The following is a 20,501-nucleotide window of genomic DNA, read 5'->3' as shown; positions in this document are numbered from 1 at the left end:
TTTTATTTTTTCTCTTTTCGCAGCTCTCAGATGGTTTTGTTTTGACTTGTTTGGAAGATGACTTACTTATCTCAAAGAGGCTGATTCATACGATTGGGGAAGTTTGTTTTCTCTAAGCTGGAAGTCCAAAGTCATTATCGGCCTTCTCCCCACTGTCGGGTCATTTATTCGTTCATTTATCCATACAGATATAATAGAAATGTACCCAGAAGATTCTGTGTGGCAGATGCCGTGAGGGGTGTACTGCATAGACAGCCGTATCTCGGCTAGCCATCCAGGGAGGGAAGGAGACAGGTAAATAGATACATGTGTGCTAATTGTGTCAAAGTTAGGGGCCATCCCAATGCACATAATTATAGGGGTTTTGGGGTGGAGTGAGGTTTTAAGGAGGGTCCTCCATGGATGTGACAAAGTGGTAACTTTGAAGATGAGGCAAGACACGGAAAAAAAGCACTTAGATGAAGAGTGAGGAGAAGGGGCTTCTAGGGAGAATAACAGAATGTGCAAAGGTCCTGTGGTAAGCTAGTAGGGGCTGAGGGAAGGACAATGAGGCTGGAGCGTAATGAATCCCAGAAGTCATGCCAGACCAGTTCCCTTGGGTGCCTACGGAATCTGATTTTAGCTTTTCAGTTGCCGAGAGCAAGATGACAGGCCACAGTCATGACCGAGGCTGGAGAATAAATCAGAGGGAGGTGAGCGGGAGGGAGAGGCGGTGATGAGAGCGTCACTGGGGAGTGGAGGTGAGACCAAATGGCTTGGTGTAGCATGATGGTTCTCAGGGGCCGCCGTGTGAGCCCCTGGCAACTGGGAAGATTATGTGGGTTCTCAGCATTCTCGAGGACCCCCTGCAACAGAATCTTTGGGGGTCATCTGTCTCTAGTCATCTGTGAAAAGGCTCAGAGCGACCTGTTGCATGGAAAAGTTAGAGAACCACCGGGGTTGGCATGGCTGGAGGAAAATGGCGAGAGGGAGATAGATTGGGAAAAGGGCAGTAGAGACAAGGGCCAGGAGGATTGCCCCATAGGCCTGTCTCATAAGCTGGCGGGGAGAAGGCAGCTGGGATAGAGAAGGGATCACTAAGAAAATGATGGCTGGAAGAATCGGTCGGGATGGGAGATGCATGCCGAAAGTAGATAATGTATCTGTATTGGAAATCATAATGCCCAAAAGTAGAGAGAGAGTATAGGGAATATTGTCTGCCATGGAGGCAGGGGGAGGGTGGGAAAGGGCGGGTATACTGGGGATATTGGTGGTGGGGAATGAGCACTGGTGGAGGGATGGGTGTTTGATCATTGATTGTAACCCAAACATGAAAGCTTGTAACTGTCTCATGGTGATTCAATAAAATTTAAAAAATAATAATAAATAAAACATAACTTAAAAGGAAAGAGATAGATTGGGAATATGCGTTGCATGTGTATAGGAGGGCTTGGTGCCTGGAGGAGGGAAAGGAAGAATGGATGGTTTGCGCAGTCGGGTGGCCAGGGGCCTTCCGTATCCATGTGGCAGAGGAGAGAGCGGTCGGGCTCCTGGTCCTACTGCCTCCAGGACGCCTTTGAAATGACCGCGTGAAGACGCCGTGCAGTTGCTGGGGACAGGAGTGCAGCTAGCTCTGAGGATTAGTTTCTTTTCCAGAAAGATGTTGGGGGGTTGGAAAGAGAGAGCCCAGCCGGTAGGGTGCTTGCCCAGCACGCGCCCAGCCCGGCTTTGAGCCTTGGCACCCTTCAGGTCCCCCCCCCCCAACTCACCAGGAGGGATCTCTGAGTACAGAGCCAGGGGCAAGCCCCGGGCACAGCCGGGTGTGGCCCAAAAACAAGGAAAAGAATGACACTGGGGGCTTTCCAGTGAACAGAGAATATTTATCTAAAGCCGCAGAAGTAATGTGTGGTTGGGAGAGAAAGAGAGAAGTGGCCGAAGAGCCAGCCCGGAGTCACACAACTTTTAGAGGAACAGGAGCCGCAGGGGACCAAAGGGAGGGAAGAGGAGGGCCAGGAAAGTGTTTCATAGGCAGGGAGGTGGCGAAGGAGAACTGTCTCAGAAAGAGGCTGGCGATGTGTGCTGAAAGTAGAGACTGAATACGATGGCCACTCAACACCCCTATTGCAAACCACAACACCCAATTGGAGAGAGAGAACAAAAGGGATTAGCCTGCCATAGAGGCGAGATGGGGTGGGGGGGAGATGGGATTGGGGGGTGGGAGGGATGCTGGGTTTATTGGTGGTGGAGAATGGGCACTGGTGAAGGGATCGGTTCTCGAACATTGTATGAGGGAAACATGAGCATGAAAATGTATAAATCTGTAACTCTACCCTCATGGTGATCCACTAATTAAAAAATAAATAAATTTAGAAAAAGAAAGAAAGAAAGAGGCTGGCAAGGTGGCCATGGGGAAGCCGAGATTCTTGGGGCGGAGTCATCAAGGGGGCATTTCTCTGGAGCTTTAGTGAAATTGAAATGACGCTTCCAAAAGCAAATGAGATGAGGGATTTGAAATGAGAAGACGCGGGAGAAACACAGCTCCGATTTTGTTTTTCCTATTGACGAGTTTTCCAAACCGTGGGTTCTCATTGATTTCCCTGGCTCCCCTCTGGCTTCTACTTTCTGTGCCCAAACAAACTCTGATTGAGCATTTGGTAGTCCTGAAAAGGAGGAGCATATGGACTTCAACAGTTGGTCATATTTTCCTTTATTACTATATTTAAAACAGCGTCCATGATGGGGGGGGGGTAAATCTCTCCCGCAATTAGCATAACAGACGGCAGTAAAAATTATTACCGGTTATTGGTATGGTCTGCCGTGTGCCTTGTGTTGGATTTTGGTATCCAGCTTCTGGGACGCAGCTGCCCTTTAGTCTGTATCCCTGTCACTCAACGAATTGAGTCAGAAGAGACATGTCACTCGTGGAGGTATTGTCATGGAGGTATTGTTGGTGTTTCCGGACCCCAGGGTGGGGTGTGACTGAGGGGTGTGGTCTGAGTGAGAGGAATGAGCCTTTACCATCGAGCTAGAGATTGAGTATTTCCTATTGACCCCACCGAAAGGGAGGTGGTATTTTATGCCCCCATTCGTAGCACTGTCATCCCATTGCTCATCGATTTGCTCAAGTGGGCATCAGTAACGTCTCCATTGTGAGACTTATTGTTACTGTTTTTGGCATATCGAATACGCCATGGGGAGCTTGCCAGGCTCTGCCATGCAGGCGGGATACTCTTGGTAGCTTGCTGGGCTCTCCGAGGGACAGAGGAATTGAACCTGGGTCGGCCACATGCAAGGCAATCGCCCTACCCGCTATGCTATGGCTCGAGCCCCGTTTGTCAATGAGGAAATGAGCAAGTAAAGAACAAATAAAAACTTCGATTGTTTGTTTGTTTTTGGCCCAAGTCTAAGTTGAATCTTTCTTCCTGCCAAGTAAGAGGTCTGTGGGGGCGAGAGAGAAGCCTGGGGTCGGGGGTTTTATATCTACACGTAATCTTTTTTTTAAAATTTTGGGCCCACCCTGCCCTACTCAGGGCTCACTCCTGGCTCTGTGAGGAGGGATCTCTCTGGCGCTGCGTGGGGACCACATACAGCCTCGCACACTTTACCCCGCTGGACTGTCCCTGGGCCCTGAGGTGCTTTATAAGAGGCTGGGGACCAGAGATGCTACAGGTACTGGCCTGGCAGCCCGCTGACCCCAACCCTGGCACCTGAGCACAGAGCCCTGGGTCACTGCTGTAGGCTTTGTGTCCCCCACCCCCGGCCCCAAAGTACCGCAAAACAATAACAAAAAAGGGAAAGTTTTAAAACAAGAGTCTGGGGCTGGAGCTGACAGCACAGCGGGGAGGGCGTTTGCCTTGCACGCAGCCCAGCCAGGTTCGATTCCCAGCATCCCATAGGGTCCCCTGAGCACCGCCAGGAGTAATTCCTGAGTGCATGAGCCAGCCAGGAGTAACCCCTGTGCAACGCCAGGTGTGACTTCAAAAGCCCCCCCCCAAAAAAATAAATAAATAAATTAAAAAAGAGTCTGGCCCAGAGCAAGGCCCTTAGCAGAGCGGAGTCCCACCCACACGTGCAGCGGACATAGAGGGGACCCCGTGTCTGTGCATTGTGGGGTGCAGCCTTCCCGCACAGGCCTGAGCATTGCCCACTGAGTGCTGTGAACCCTGGGAGGGGGTTCCTTGGGGCGCTAAGTTCAAGACTCCCCCTCTGCTTTCAGGTCCCTTCCCTCCCTGGGGGTGCGGGCGGCACTTATTTCTCTTTTCTTCCTCTTGAGCCCCAGGGCCTTGCCTTGTCCCGCTGACTTCCTGGGCAGCTTCTCAAGGTCACACTACGAACTTGGGGTCTCTTCTCTCACAGTTGCGGGAAAGGGGGGCGGCTCCCCTGGGCTTGGGGAGCAGCGTTTCCCCAGAGACCCCGTTTGTCTCCGCACCTGGGCTTCTGCGGGACGCGGGGCGTGGTGGCTCCCGGCCCCAGAGTCGGTGCCAGCCCTGGGAGGGTCGTCGGTCTCTTCACGCACAAAAGGCCTTTCAGTCGCTCGGAGACTGAGTTCATAAGCACCGGGGACTGTTGAAAATGACAATGGGCGACTCGGTCCCGTAGCAGCTGTCACCAGCTAGCGGCTCGCTCTCTGCGCGCGGAGCAGACTGTTGGTTCTTGGGGACCCTCTTGGGGTGGGGGTTGAACCCAGGCCCCCGCCTGCTCCTCGTGCACCCCCGCCCTTTGCACCATCTCCCCGGCCCTGTTTTCTGGCGAGGCGTGTGTGTGTGTGTGTGTGTGTGTGTGTGTGTGTGTGTGTGTGTGTGCTCTGCCGCTCGAGACAGGCCCTTCGCCCCAAGCCTAGTGTGGGTCTTAGCGTCTTAGCATTTGTTTCCATTTGGGGACTCACCCGGTGGTCCTCGGGGGCTGTTCCTGGCTCTGTGCTCCTCAGGGATCATCCTTGGTGGTGCTCGGGGGTCCTGAGTGCGGCCAGGTTTTCCCAGGATACAGGGCAAGTGCCTTATGCTCCGCGTCATTTCCCTGGCCCTGTCTGCAGCGTCTTGAACAAATGAAGGGGCCCAGGGAGAGTCGGGAGGCAGAGCACCGGCAGGAGCACCGGCAGGAGCACCGGCAGGAGCCCTGGGGTTTTTTTCCTTCTTTTTTTTTTCTTTTTTGGGTCACATCCAGCGATGTTCAGGGGTTGCTCCTGGCTCTGCACTCAGGAATTACTCCTGGGAGTGCTCGGGGGACCCTAGGAGATGCTGGGGATCGAACCCGGGTTGGCTGCTTGCAAGGCAAAGGCCCTCTCCATTGGACTATCACTCTGACTACTGTCAGAATTCTCTGGTGCCAAAATACAGTGTGTGGGGCCAGAGCGATAGTCCAGTGGGAAGGGCCTTTGCCTTGATAGAGGCTGATCTAGGTTCGATCTTTGGCATCCCATTTGGTCCCCTGAGCACCGCCAGGAGTAATTTCTGGGTGCAGAGCTAGGAGTAAAGCCACACACACACACACACACACACTGTAGAGGTTACTTGAGAGGTAGTATAAATGCTTGCCTTGCTTGTAGCTGACCCTGGCTCAGTCCTGGCACCACTTCTGGTCCCCTGACCACCGCCCAGGGTCACTCTTGAACAGAACCAGGAATGGCTCCTGAGCACCGCCCGGTGTGGCCCAGCCTCCGTGACCCCGAAGTAAACATGCGGCACTAGCCATTTCCCTGCTTTGTTGTTCTTCGTCTCAGGATCCAAGAACGGTTTAAAACCCAGTCACCTTCATGAACTCAGAGAGGGTGCTTCCTTGCTTTCACCTTTTTGTTCTGTCTCGTTGTATCCTAGTACCAGGGCACGTTCCTTCTCCCCTGGCTGGTCTCGCCTAGTTAGAAGGAGGTTGGAGAGAAACTGCGACTTTGACCGACTCTCAATGGAACGTCAAGTTCATTGTCTTGCCACACAATGGTATAACCAGCGAACAACTTCTCAAGGACCCCGTGTCCATAATGGCAGCATTGACACGTGCGCTGTGTGGAGTGAGCTCTGAAAGGTGCTATAGAGAGAGACCACGCGTGTGAAGGGGGACCGTGGTGGTGACGGGTCGGAGACTCTTCAAGTGAACTGAATGGGGCCAGTCAGGAGGGAGGACAACACAATGAATGATTCTTTTGTTACACAGTGAAATCAAATACTGGAAAGTCTTCCCCTAACAAAGCGTGTGACCGGCCAGTGAGTGGATATGGTAGAGTTTTATGTGGTAACTAATATTTTAATTCAGTGAAAATGACACTGCCACTGTCACTGTCATCCTGTTGCTCATCGATTTGCTTGAGTGGGCACCAGTAACGTCTCCATTTTGAGACGTTATTGTTTTTGGCATATTGAATATGCCACTGATAGCTTGCCAGGCTCTGCTGTGCAGGCAAGATACTTTCAGTAGCTTGCTTGGCTCTCCGAGAGGGATGGAGGAATCGAACCCAGGTTGGTCGCGTGCAAGGCAAACACCCTGCCACTGTGCTATCACTCCAGCCCAGTGAAACTGTAAATATAAAAAATATTTTCTTTAATCCAAGGCCTTAGTATGTAAAGAAAGATAGTGGTCTTCATTTCTAAGCATGTGGTAGAAACAGCATGCAGGGGTCACCGTTTCTCTAGGAGTTCTCTTCTGTTTCTTTACTAGTTGTATGAGGGGAATCTTACTTACTAGTTTCACCTTCATGGTATTCCCTGTTAGCAAATAGAGCTTGTTGTACTGATTTTATAGGACACGTTCAGGTAATTCCATTTGAAAGAAATCATTTGTATTTGCATTTCCCTCCAGTAACTTGGCCATGGATGGATTTTCAGTAACTAGAGTTTTGGTGAGTAAAGGGTTCAGTGATCAAAGCATTTCATACTTAAGTTTTGCTTCTTGGGTTGTGCTGTTATCTTAAAAATATATATATATATATTGAAAATTAAGATAGCACAGCGGTAGGGCGTTTGCCTTGCATGAGGCCGACCGGGTTTGATTCCTCCGCCCCTCTCGGAGAGCCCGGCAAGCTACCGAGAGTATCCCACCCGCACAGCAGAGCCTGGCAAGCTCCCCGTGGCATATTGGATATGCCAAAAACAGTAACAAGAATTCTCACAATAGCGATGTTACTGGTGCCCGCTCGAGCAAATCTATAAGCAACGGGATGATAGTAAACAGTGACAGTGAAGAATCAGTCAGCACTTAAGTTGTATATGCTGAAAACTGGTGGTACTGCTGTTTCAGTGTTGGCTTTCCCACACGGGCCCCCCAAAGACTGATGAGGCTCGTAGGTTCCATGAGTGGATGAGGAACAGCGGCCACACAACCTCCTTCTTGTGATACTGTTGTGGTTGTTCCAACCAGGTTCCCAGTGGTTCTCCCACCAGTGTAACCCATGGGAGTGTGTGTGTGTGTGTGTGTGTGTGTGTGTGTGTGTGTGTGTATGTGTGTGTGTGGTGCTAGAGACCGGATCTGTGATTCGAATCAAGGCAAGTGCTGTGCCCCTGAGCTGTACTCTCTCCCAATGTCACATCAGACAGAACTAGATAAAGTCAAAGAAACCAGCCATCTGCACTGGCACAGTGAAGGAGGCAGACATGAAGAAGTTGTGTCTTGTGTGTAGACAGGGGAGTGTGCCACACCACCCCTCACCCACCCCCTACAGAATTCTGTCCCGGGGCATGGGAAATGATTTCTCCTCCTTAGTCATTTGTTTTATTTGTTTTGTTTTGGGCTTGGGATATCTGGGGGCCCCACCCAGCAGTGCTCGGGACCTAGTTCTAGCTCAATCAGGGTTGGCACCTGGGTGGCTGTGTACAGGGCAAGTGCCTTAACCCCGTGTCGTTTCTCTGACCCCTGCCTGAGCTGTGGGTGCCCTCTGAAGAGTCATTTGAGTGAGTCTTTCCTGCCCCTTGAAATGCCGGGTGGGCTTCTCATTGGCGTGTGAGGGTGGGTGGGTGGGTCCCCCATCTCCACTTGAATGTTCTGTCCTGGGGTTCAGGAAGGGCCTGACTCGACTCCTTTAAGCGTCGGGAGGAAACCGTCTCACTTTGAATCGTGCCTGTTCATTTTTGGGTCTCACCACGCTTCCTGTGACGGAGTCTGCCCCCGTTTTCACTGTTTCTCCTCGTGTGGCGGGCGTGCAGGTAGGAGATATTCCAGACACTCTCTGAGAAGTAGAGGCGAGGCCTGCCAGTGTGACCCCGTCCCCTCCTCCCCTCGCTCCCCCCGGCAGACTTGCGACCTTTTTGGCTGGTATGTCCGGTACAGTAAAACCAAGTGGAACCAAGTTCTGGCCGGAGTCCCGTCTACCTTGGGCCGGGTGGAGGGCGGCCAGCTGCAGGGATGCGGGTGCTGATAGAGGGGTCTCACCCAGGGCCCCGAGAGCCGCGTGAGCCACTCTGTACGGCCCCGACCCCGTGAACTCATCCTTGTTAGACCCCATTCCTCTGCCCCACAGGGCTTTGTGAAGATGAATGCATTGCTGCATAAAGTGCTCTTAGCACGGAGACTTCCGGGCCTGTGATAAATGCTCCCTTTCCACTTTCTAAGACCCAGCATCACGGCCAAGTTCATGCTTTACTTGATTCTTAATTTTCTTCTTTATACATTCTTTTATATATATATATTTTTAAGGGTTTTTTTTTTTTTTTTAGCTTTACCTTAGACTATTTTTAGACAGAAATAAAATGGAAATTTGACTTTGGGAATCTGATCTTTCTTCCCTGTCAGCTCAGGTAGGGAGAGCTTTTTGAAGGAGTCTTATTTGTCGTTCAAGCTACGGAGTCAAGTCATAGAGGGTTTCTCGTGACTTCTGTCATCAGTTTCCATTAAAATCCTCTGAGTTAATGTCTTTTGAAATGATTGCTATTTTGGAACCCGTGTTCATGTCAAAACATTTTGAATATAGAATAGTCATTATCTGCCAATTCCTTTACTTTTAGTACTTTCTAAATGACTGGAGAACAATCCTTAACATGTATTGCTTCGGGATGGAGGCCAAGGAGATTGGCTCATTCAGTTACAATATGATATCAGAGTGGCCAAAGACTAGAGGCTTAATAACCAGGTAAGGCAAGTCGTGTAGCTTTATTCCGTGGCTTTAGACGGAAGCTTAAAGGAGGCTGGAGAGGCGGTTAAAGGAGCTGGAACTCCTGCTCTGCATGCAGAAAGGCTGAGTTTGATCCTGGCGCCACAGATGGTCTCCCGTGCAGCACCCAGTGGGACCCCTGAGCACCCAGCCGGCAGTAGTTCCTCAGCACCGCTGGGTTTGGGCTCCAAACCGAACCAAATGAGAACAAGAGAAATGAAACACCAAATAGTGGCCGGAGCCATAGCACAGCAGGCCAGGCCTTTCGTGCGGCTGACCCGGCTTCAGTCACCGACTCTACGGGTGGTCCTCACGCCACCCCAGGAGTAACCCTGAGTAGAGCTCAGCATTGCCTCCTGCCCCCGCCCCCCAAACAAAACCAAAACAAGCCAGACTGAACCACAGAGCCAGGCATGTCTTTAAAGTGCGCGCCCCCGTCCGCTGGGCACCCTGGTCCCATGGGCCAAAGACATCTGGGTCTGCGGAAGACCACGAGCATTAGTTCATGCAGAGCTGTAACTGGCCCTGGCGTGCAGGGGGAGGGCCAGTGGAGACGGCCTTTCAGACCCCGAGAGGGTCTGTCATGTTAAACATTGCTGAACTGGCACTCATTTGTGGAATAGAAAGCAGCATAATGGGAGACTAACACCCAAGGGTAGTAGAGATAAGGGCCAGGAGGATGGCTGCATGGCTTGGAAGCCGACCTCACATGCTGGGGGAAAAGGCAGCAGGGATAGAGAAGGGACCCCCAAGTAAAGGATGCTAGGAAGGCTCCCTCAGATGGGAGATGCGTGCTGAGAGTAGACTGCGGACCGAACATGATGGCCACTTAGTAAACCCGTATTGCGAACCATAACAACCAAAAGAAGGGAGAGAGTAAGAGGGAATGTGCCTGCCATAGAGGCAGTGGGGAGGTGGGAGGGATGGCGGGAGGGATATTGGGAACATTGGTGGTGGAGAACAGGCACTGGTGGAGGGATGGGTACTCGATCATTGTATGACTGAAATGCAATCACAGAAGTTTGTAAATCTGTAACTATCTCACAGTGATTCATTAAAAAAAAATGAAAAAAAACAACTTTGCTGAACTGGGAGTGCCAAGTAAGAGATCAGGTTTCCTGATTCTCACTCTCCGTAGGCAAGGATGTTAGGAAACTCCAGTTCTTTGGTTTTAACCAAGTACTTGTAAATGATCCACAGAAGATGAAGGGGGAATTCCTAAAGAAGGCGCATGACACTCTGGCAGTTTTCTGATGGACTCACTAGGAGGCATGTTCAGGAGACTGGGGTTTTCTCTCCAGCAGAGCACTTTGGGAGGGAACCCCGAGCACAGAGCTAGGAGTCAGCCTCTAGCACCTCTGAGTTTGACCTCCAAACACAAACAGACCAACCACCCAAACACAAAACTCAAGTGCAAGAACCTTAAACGAGGACAGAGTTTATCATCTAAACTGACTTCCTTCATTACCGAGTGAGTAGGATTTGGAAGACTTCCGGTTCCGGTGTCCAGGGGATGTTCTGTTTGCACAGAGATGGGTTAACAGCACCAGCAGGTGGTGAGGTCATTCAGGTTTGCTCTCACCTGTTTCTTTTTTTTTTCTTTTGGGTCACACCCGGCGATGCAACAGGAGTTACTCCTGGCTCTGCACTCAGGAATTACTCCTGGCGGTGCTCGGGGGACCATATGGGATGCTGTGAATCCAACCCAGGTCGGCTGCGCGCAAGGCAAACGCTCTCCCCGCTGTGCTATTGCTCCAGCCCCCCTCCCCCCCATTTCTAGGAATGTGCTTCAGACATGACACCCGAGGCTTATTTGCATCCTCAGCTTTCCGTCTGTGTATCTCGGGTCCGGGGAGGATGCGACGCTCAGAGAGGCTGAGAGAGGGTTTCCTCAGGCCCATCGCCGTGGGCACTGAGGCCAGCTGGACACGCTCTCTGCTTCCCTGACTGCCCTGAGTCGAGTCTGGGGCCAGGGAGAGTCTCTTGGGGGCTCAGGTTTGGGGCTTTGACTTACCGGCTCTTGCGTCCCTGTCTCTCTCCCCCTTGATCTCGTGTCTTGGCTCCGCTGAGGAATCGGGATGGCCGGGACTGAGGCGAGAGGAGGGTCCCGGGGCTGTGTTCTTAGGGTCCAGCTCCACTGGAGAAAAATGCTGCTGACTTGGGCTGACTCCGTTTCCGGCGTCAGACGAGCAGGCTCAGGGGCCACTTGCGCTCCTCCCCGGGGCCCCGCACCAAAGGGGGGACTTGCACAATTCCCACGGCTGCTGTTTTGTCTCACGAGGTTATGACCTCTGTGGTCCGGGCGTCCGAGGGGGGGCTCAGCGCTCTTGCCTTCCCCACTGCTGTTCTATGAGTGCAGGCAATCAGGTGTCGATGGAATCGTAACTAGGGGGAAAAAAAAGAAAAAGAAAGAAAAAAGCAGTCAAGATTTTGGATCTCTGGAGGGTTCACCTTTACTTTTTGCACATCAAGGGTCCAAAGTCAGTGCCAGGGTGGTTTGATCAAGCTAGTGTTTCTGCAGTTTTTTGGAGGGGCTCAGTTTTATTCTATCTGGTTTTTAGTTTAGGGGAAGCCGACAGCTCCGTGGCTCAGTGCTCGGGAGGGACTGGGATTAGCATCTGCGCCTTCGCCTGCCAGGTCTGCACGGAGCCACCGAACTCGCTCTCCTGAGACGAGCTTCGTTTTATAAAAAAGCGTCTCTGCTGGCCCACAAACAAGCAGGCAGTTCGCACCTCCCTAACCCTCCTGCCTTTTTTTTTTTTTTTGCTTTTTGGGTCACACCTGGCGATGCACAGGGGTTACTCCTGGCTCTGCACTCAGGAATTACTTCTGGCGGTGCTCGGGGCAGCTTATGGGATGCTGGGAATCGAACCCAGGTCAGCCGCGTGCAAGGCAAATGCCCTACCCGCTGTGCTATCGCTCCAGCCCCACCTGCTTTTTCTCTCAGCACCCCCTGACGTGTCTGTCCCCTCTGCCTCCTCCTTGTCCAGTCCCTCAGCCCTGCTCATCAGAATCAGTCAATCCCCCCACCCCATTCCTGGGGACACCTGGCCCTGAGAAGCTCCACTCCCAGGGCGCTGCTCACCCCCTCTTGCCTCCCCATTTTCATCCCTGTCTTCCCCTGTTTCTTTGGGGACTCCCCAGCAGTGCTCACGCGCCTTGGGGCTTTATCTTTCTCAGCTCTGTTAGCCTGTGGCTCAACTTGAGGGCTTGAGGGTGCAGTGCTCCTCGGATCCTGGAATGCTGGGGGACCTGGCTCACCCCTTTGCACCCGACAATGCTTGGGGTGACCCTTGGAGCCAGGGATTGATCTGGGTGGGATTGGTCCCGTGCAAGGACAGCAGCCTAACCCCTGCCCTAGTCTCCCACCCCCCCACATCTTTTTTTGTGGAGGGCCACTCCCAGCCCTGGTTGGGACTTACTCCGTGATCAGTCCTGGCGGTGCTTGGGGGACCACAGGAGGCGTCAGGGATTAAACCCGAGTCAGCCGTGTGCAAGGTAAACGCCTTCCCCGCTCTGCGAGCACTTCAGCCCCCTCTGAGCCTTGATTTCAGTTTTTCCAGTCCCGACTCCACACGCGGGCCCTGGGCGGTGTCCCCTGGCCTTACTGCCAGTTATCTGCACCTTTATCTCTGCCTTGGCCGAGCCTGTGAGCAAGGTCACTGTCCCGTGCTCTCCCCCACCCCCCTGGCCTATTTGGGTCCCTGGTCCCTGCCCCTCTCCTCTGCCCCTGGGCCCTGCACCGTGCTTTCAGCATCTTACCCTTGGACTGTGTTTTGGGGTGTGTGTAGTGTGTCCTTTGGTCAGAGTCTTCAACTGGTGCCTTTCTGTGTCCTCTCCGGGGGACTGTCATCTGCCCCACCCACTCCTGGTCCTCCTTTGTGGAGGGTTTGCTTTTTTCTTGATTGGCTTTTGGGCCACACTCAGCTGTGCTCTCCTGGCAGCCCTTGGGGGGCCATATGTGGTGCCAGGAATCAAACCCGGGTTGGCCGTGTGCAAGGGAGGTGCCCTCCCTGCTGTCCCGTCATGCTGACCCCTGGCTTGACGAGTTTTGTTTGTGCTTCTCTGTGTTCTCAGCACCACCTTTGCCCGTTCTCTAGGACCCTGGCCTGCAGCTTGCTGAGCCTGGGGCCTCAGTCCCACCTCCCATTCCGTAGACTTGCCCGTGACCTTGGACACCCCCCTTGGACCTCCCCTCCCCCTCCTCCTGGCCACCTGGGTGCATCTCCTCTCTTGGCGGGTTATGGATCACCGGAGCCCTCAGTTCCTTGAACCTAGCCCCCCACCCCCGGGTCCATCCTAGTTCGGGGTCCTCACTGCCATCCCACTCTGACTTGGATTCTGGGATCAATCACTGCCATAGGTCACCCTTGGGCCTTTATCATTTTCTTTTTCTTTCTCTTTTTTTCTTTCTGGGTCACACCCGGCGATGCATAGGGGTTACTCCAGGCTTTCTGGCTCTGCACTCAGGAATTACCCCTGGCGGTGCTCAGGGGACCAGATGGGATGCTGGGAATCAAACCCGGGTCGGCCGTGTGCAAGGCAAACGCCCTACCCGCTGTGCTATCGCTCCAGCCCCATCTTGCAGTGGCTTGGGACAGAATATCTGGAGTCATTCTGGAATCACCATCTTCTCCCACCCCATCAGCAAATCCTACGTGCTTTTCCTTCAAAACAAATGCAGCGTCCTTTTTCTCTGTCCTGTCAGGCTGCCGTCCCGGCCCCAGCAGGCGCCGTTTCCCCTGGGACTGGTGGTGTGTCCTTCTCACCGACCTCGCGGCTCCCATTTAGTGTGGTAATTAGCTGTGCTCACATCCTGTCACTCTCGTCTCCCTGCGCTCACCGGAAAAGCCAAGGTCATTAGTGGGACCTGCCAGGTATGGTGTGATGGCGCCCTCCATTAGCCTCTGGCTTCTCTTCCCCCTCCCCATGTTTGCTCTCACCGCTTCACCCCTCCTTGCTCTTCCAGAAACACTGTCAGTGTCTTTGCATCTCGAAGCTTCCGTGTTTGCTCTTCTCTCTGCCTGGAATTCCCTTTCCCTCCCTTCCTGTATCCACGTGGCTGTCTTACCCAGGTCTACACGCTGGACACGCTGGAGGACCTCCGTTTGGTGGGGACCCCTGGCCTGCCACCTTCCTTCCAACCCTCCACCAGCATTTGACTGCTTTCTCTGTTATTCCTTCGCACTCAGCCAGCTCTTTACACAGCATCTATTATTTTTATTCATTTTATTCATAGCTCTGGGGTCACACTCAGCTTGAGTACAGGGTTTACTCCTGGCTCTGCACTCAGGAATCCTTCCTCACGGGGCTAAGGCACCATATGGGTCATACGGGGAACCACATGTGGTGCCAGGGATCAAACCTAGGCTGACCATGTGCAAGGCATGTGCCTTTCCCGCTGTACTGACTCCCCGCATCCCCTACATTCTTTTTTTTTTTTTTTTCTCTTTTTGGGTCACACCCGGTGATTCAAAGGGGTGACTGCTGGCTCATGCACTCAGGAATTACTCCTGGCGGTGCTTAGGGGCTCATATAGGATGCTGGGACTCAAACCCTGGTCAGCCGCGTGCAAGGCAAACGCCCTACCTGCTGTGCTATCGCTCCCACCCATTCCTGCATTCTTGACCTCATTCCCTGTCTCTTGGCTGTCCTATCAGTGTCGGTTCCATCGGACCCAGCAGAGCGCCTGGCTGTGCTCGCTGCTTCCTCCCCAGGCCGCCAACGTAGGTAATTTCCCGTAGAGCCTCATCTGTACTGGTTAAATAGGAAAGCGACTGTTTCTTGTTCCAGACACACTGTTGGCTCGAAGTTATTGTAAATCTGTTTGCCACAAAGCGGTAACAAAGCTAATTATTTCATGTTTTCTATTAAGTATATTTACTATGTCTGTCAAATTGATTCGAGTCATAATAATGGGAATGGCAGGCAGAATGCAAATGGGAACGCCTCTCTAGTTCTGCGTGCCGTTTCACTGCAGTGAGTTCCTTTTGCGGTGCAGTGCTCTCTCGCTCTCTCTCTCTCTCACTCGCTCTCTCTCCCTCCACATACATTTAGACAAGTCAGCTGATTTATTTATATGTGTCTGCCTTATTACAAAAGCAAGAACAAGATTTACAGGGTTGGTTGGAAATGCTGATGATGTAGGAGCTGCAACTTAATATGCTATTTTTTCAGACGTGGGTGGTTCATATACATTATTTATGTTAATAATCTTACTTCTAAGTCAGATCTGCCTATTGTGCACTTGGCATCATCTGATACCGAAGCTTTCATCTCTCATTCTCTGTCGTCTCTCTCATTTGGGGAATGACCTTTTCAGCCCCCGAATTATAAGCTAACTCAGTGTCTAAGGTCAAAAGGTTCTTGAGTGTTTGTAACTTCTTCATGTCCACAAGCATGAATCACAGCCACCCAAGTTCACGTCTCTGATATTTCACAGTAGTCCATTGATTCTGTGCCCCATTGAGTTTTTGGCACAGATACTCTAAAACAAAGCACAGAATCTCTTCACATCCTTTCTGCTTTTTCCCAGCCTCTCATCTCGTCTGTTGCTTCTCTTTAGCTCAGCCTACCAGAGTGAGGGTTTGGAGCTGAAAAAATAAAATTCTTTCATTTTAGAAAGTAATACCAATTAATCACAAAGTCAGTATTTTGTGGTTAATGGTATGTGATTCTACGACTCTTCTGGGGGGTTTGGTTTTGGTTTTGGTGCTGGGGATTAAACCCACGGCCTCGGGCACGAGGCAAGGCATGAACTCTAACCACTGAGCTACACCCCAGGCGAAAGGTTAGTAACAGTTTTTGTTTCTGGTTATACCCGGTGCTGACGGAGGGACCGTGTGGTGCTGGGCATAGAACTGGAGTTAGTCACCCACTGGCACGTGCTTTAGCCATGCATTCTCTCTCCAGCCCGTATATAAGATTTTTGTTGTTTTGAGGTCACTCCTGGCGATGCTTGTGGGTGTCTGGGGATCAAACCTGGGTTGGCTGCATGCAAGGCAAATACTCTATCCACTGGCTCTACATGATATTTTTTAAAAAGAAACATTTTGTGGGTATGGAGAGATAATACAGGGGTTAAGCTACTTGCCTTGCATGTGGCCAACCCTGGTTTGATCCCTGGTACCATGTATGGTCTCCTGAGCACTCCCAGTGATGTGGCAGGTAGACAGAGAAAGGCCCTCAGCAACCAAACTTAGGTCAACAGAACTTCTGGGAGGAAAATCCGAAGACTGATCCACCCTGTAGATACAGAAAACAGACCTGATAAGACTTTTCAGCAGACCCTGAGGAGGTTGGACTCCCCAGGAAGTTCCTCGAACTCCCTCGGACCTCTCCCTTAATCTGATTAAAGTCTGATCCAGCCCCAGAAGACTCTAGAACTTCTGGATCAAGACAACCCAAGAAGAGCCTATACAAGACACCTTGAACAAGGGAAGGACACGCATATGCTGCCCGAGCCCATGTGCTGGTGCTGCTTGCGCCCACGTGGCCAAGCACACGTGTCACTCATAGCTCCCCTCCTGAGATGTGGACCTTCATGCTTTTGTGTGTAATGCTGGGATGTGTCTAGGGGTTCTTTCTGCCCTCGGAGAAGTCCGCATTCTCTCTTGAGTGTGTTTCTCTCTCTCTTTCTCCCTCTCTCTCCCTCCTCTTTCTCTTCCTCTCTCCCCCAGCTCTCTCTCGCTCTCTCTCTCTCCACCTCAAAAACCTTCCAACTAAAATCTATTTTACTTCTCTGCGAGCAAGAACCCAGTAACCCTGGGTTCTGAATGGCAGAGGCAGAGGGGGAGAAAGTGACCGTGTTTCTCCTCCCCACTTCACATAAGTCACCCGTGGGGCCCACCGACATCACCAGAAGTAGCCCCCAAACACCGCTGGGTCATGGCCCAGACCAATAAAGGGAGAGATATTCAATTTGGGAATTCTTGGAGATTTGTAAAGTGTGGCAAAGCCAGATGACCAAATCCCACCTGCTCTTCACTCGGTTTTCCTTGTGTTACCAACTTGCCTGACTGTAGGGGCTTGAACAAAACCAAGACATTACCTGTGGTGGCTTGCTCTCCCGGCTCTGTTCCCCTCCACCATACATTCTTTTTATTTTTCCTGTTTTTTGGGTCACACCCGGTGATGCTCAGGGGTTACTCCTGGCTCTGCACTCAGGAATCACTCCTGGTGGTGTCCGGGGACCATATAGGATGCTGGGAATCGAACCCGGGTTGGCCACATGCAAGGAAAACACCCTACTCGCTTCCGTCACACATTCTTATCTCCAGGTCTCTCTGCTTGCTTTGCCCACCCCGAGAAGCCCCTGTTCCCTCACACATGCACTTCCCTACCCTCTAACTTTCTCTACCCTCACAACTTTCTAAACCAGCTTCCCTCCAAGTGATCGTGCTTCACGGAAGAAAACGAAAACAAAGCGAAGCAGTATATTAACCTTGGTGGGGAATTCTTCACTAACTGGTGTGCCTTATCTGGGTTTAACCAGTTTTTCCATTATGGCCTTCCCCCCCCCCCCCAAAGTCTGGTCTCCTGGAGCCCAGGAGATCATACAGCAGTGCTTTTGCGTGTCTAGCCCGCATCTAACCCGGGTTCCATTCCCTGCGCATCATACGGTCCCCAGAGCACCTTGGGCCCTTGCTCTGAACCTCTGGCCCGGTGGACCCAGAATTGCCAGTCGGTCTTCTGGACATCATGAGCACTGTGTCGGGGGGATCTCCACCCCCTCAGAAACAGATGCATTTCTGGGCTCCAGTTCAGGACACGTTGTTTCCCAGGGTCCTGTAATCAGACGTGCCTCTGGCATGGAGTCGGTGGATGGAGCAGGAGAGTTTGGTCACTGCTGTGGGGAAGAGTCATAGGCTTAAGGCAGTCATAGGCACATGGCACATGGTGCAGTTCCATGGGACTCTGATGATGTCCTGTTCGGGGATGAGAGGGAGAGGGAGAGGGAGAGGAAGAGGGAGAAGGGGAGGGAGGAAGAGGGAGAGAGGGAGAGGGAGAGGGAGAGGGAGAGGGAAAGGGAGAGAGGAAGAAGGAGAGAGGAAGAAGGAGAGAGAGAGAAGGGAGAGAGGGGGAGGGGAGGGAAGGGAGAGAGGGGGAGGGGGAGGGGGAGAGAGAGAATAAGAGAGAGTCCTGTAGACTGGATCAGGCTTCCATGGAATTGGAATTAGCATTTGAATTACTTTCCAAAATGGAACCCTCAGGAGATTTTCCAGGACACAAGCCCACGTTGTGAGCTTTTATTTTTATTTATTTATTTAGGCTTTTTGGGTCACACCCAGCAGTGTTCAGGGCTTACTCCTGGCTCATGCACTCAGGAATGACTCCTGACGGTGCTCAGGGCACCCTATGGGATGCCGGGGATAGAACCCAGGTGGGCTGCGTGCAAGGCAGACGCCCTCTCCACTGTGCCATCACTCCGGCCCCCTTGATAGTGTTTTTTGACAGCGTTATTGAAGTAATTCAGCCAAGCTGTTGACGAACGGCGAAGGAAATTGGGGGCAGGGGGTCGAGAGGGGATCAGGCCTCCAATGCGCCGTGAGTCAGCCGTCTCGCTGTCTTCTGCGCCCCTCTGCATCCTGCCACGGACCTTCTTCCTTCTCCATGGAAACGACTCGTTATCTCGGCTTTAAGTTTCAGTTCAGCTTCTGTGTGTGCTGCCTGCATATGAGTTCACTGCACAGAACATCTGCCCACCACTGCAGTTCTGGTGGTTTCTGCCACCTCCACGGGGTCGAACCCTTTGGCCCGACTTGCCCGGTGAGCTGTAGCCAGGCACATCTTCCTTGTGATTGACACATTGTGTTTGTAGAAACGCTTTGCATCTAAAACTCCCGTAGGCTGGAGAAAGTGTCGATACCAGCCTCGCCCTGACTGACCTCTGGTTGGGAAGTTCGCTGGAAATCACCCTCGGATGCTCCCCCCGCCTTGGATGGTGTGGACGGTGATTCCCGGGGGCCTTTCTGCTGGCCTGTTGGGACCTTGGCCAGTATCTCAAGGCCACCAGGATGCTGGCTGTCAACCAGCCGTAGACTCGGGCTATTCTGGCCACTTGTATCATAGGATTCCCCCGGTTCCTGATGCCTGACTCGACTTCTTCAATTCTTATGATAGTGAGTATATATTGAACCGTCTAACTATGTAGAATAGCATAACAACCGTAATAGAATTGAACAGGGGGTCATTTATCATGAGCCAGATTGCTGATGATTGATTTTTCCCACGGGGTCCTCCCAGCTACCCTCGGGGGCAGATGGCGTTAGGGTCACCCAGAGACAGATGTGGACGTTGGCGTGCATGGACGCTCCAGGACCCGGGCCCCGTCTCTGCCGGACAGCTGCTTCGGAGCATGTCACGCCTGGCTCTCGGGCTCTGCCTTGGTGCTTCTCCTTCCTTCTCATCGCCCTTGTCTGAGCGCGTCCAGCCCTCAAGTGCAGTTCTTGCTCTGAAGTGACATTTTCATTAAGGACTCCGGGCGACACTTTTATCCCACTGATCTGAACCTGTTGAAGGCTGGCCGGCCTGTCTCTATGAGTTAGCCCCTAATGAGGTCATTTTTCCTAATGCTTCTTTGGCATCAGTCTTGATTTTGTTCAGACTTTGTCAGCACTTCCCAGACAGGACTCCTTGTATGTTTCATCCACGTGTTCCCAAGCAGGCCAGTTCCTTGACAAGCATTTGAGACATGATGGGTTAGCAGAGCTCTGCCCTTTATGACTCTCTCTCACGGTAGCCCTGGACTGGACTCTTGGCATTGTCTGGGACATTTATTTATTTTATTCTATTTATTTGCTTTTTGGGTCAAACCCAGCGATGCACAGGGGTTACTCCTGGCTCTGCATTCAGGAATTATCCCTGTCAGTGCTCGGGGGACCATATAGGATGCTGGGATTCGAACCTGGGTTAGCCGCATGTAAGGCAAACGCCCTCCCTGCTGTGCTATCCCTCCAGCCCCTGGGACATTTATTTATTTATTTATTTTTTGGCCACATCTGGTCATGCTCAGGGGTTACTCCTGGTCTACTCAGGAAACTTCCTGGTGGGGCTCGAGGGACCATACGGGGCACGGGGGATCCAACCTGGGTCGGCCACATGCCAGGCAAATGCCTCCCCACTGTCCTATCTCTCTAGCCTTTGTCCAGGACATCTTTGATTGTCACTGGTGATAGGATACTGTTGTCCTCTGTGACTGGAGACTGGGACTGTGATGAGCCATCTTGCATTGCACGCAGCTGGCCTCCACCTCAAAATTCACCCAGCGTCTCTATCGCTGAGATGGAGGAGAACTGGGTCTAGAGAAAGCCTTGTGCTACATTTGGGCACGAAGCGGGTGCGCTGTCTTCAAGCCCAGCTCCATGTTGGGGGCAGAAGAAGCCTTAAACTGGAAGGGATGTTCCCTTTAGAAAATAAAGCAAAAGTAAAAGGTTCACAAATAGCTCTA

The 20,501-nt window shown here is 52.1% G+C and overlaps 1 protein-coding gene across 9 annotated transcripts in view; it reads left to right on the top strand.

Annotated features, from left to right (window-relative positions):
- CARMIL1 (capping protein regulator and myosin 1 linker 1) overlaps window positions 1-20,501 on the top strand; it is a 349,297-nt gene that overhangs the window by 48,608 nt on the left and 280,188 nt on the right. The window lies entirely within an intron of this gene.

This window comes from Sorex araneus, chromosome 2 (genome assembly GCF_027595985.1).
Source record: "Sorex araneus isolate mSorAra2 chromosome 2, mSorAra2.pri, whole genome shotgun sequence".
Lineage (NCBI taxonomy): Eukaryota > Metazoa > Chordata > Mammalia > Eulipotyphla > Soricidae > Sorex > Sorex araneus.
Note: the sequence above shows the minus strand (reverse complement) of the source record. Positions and strands in the feature narration are given on the sequence as shown.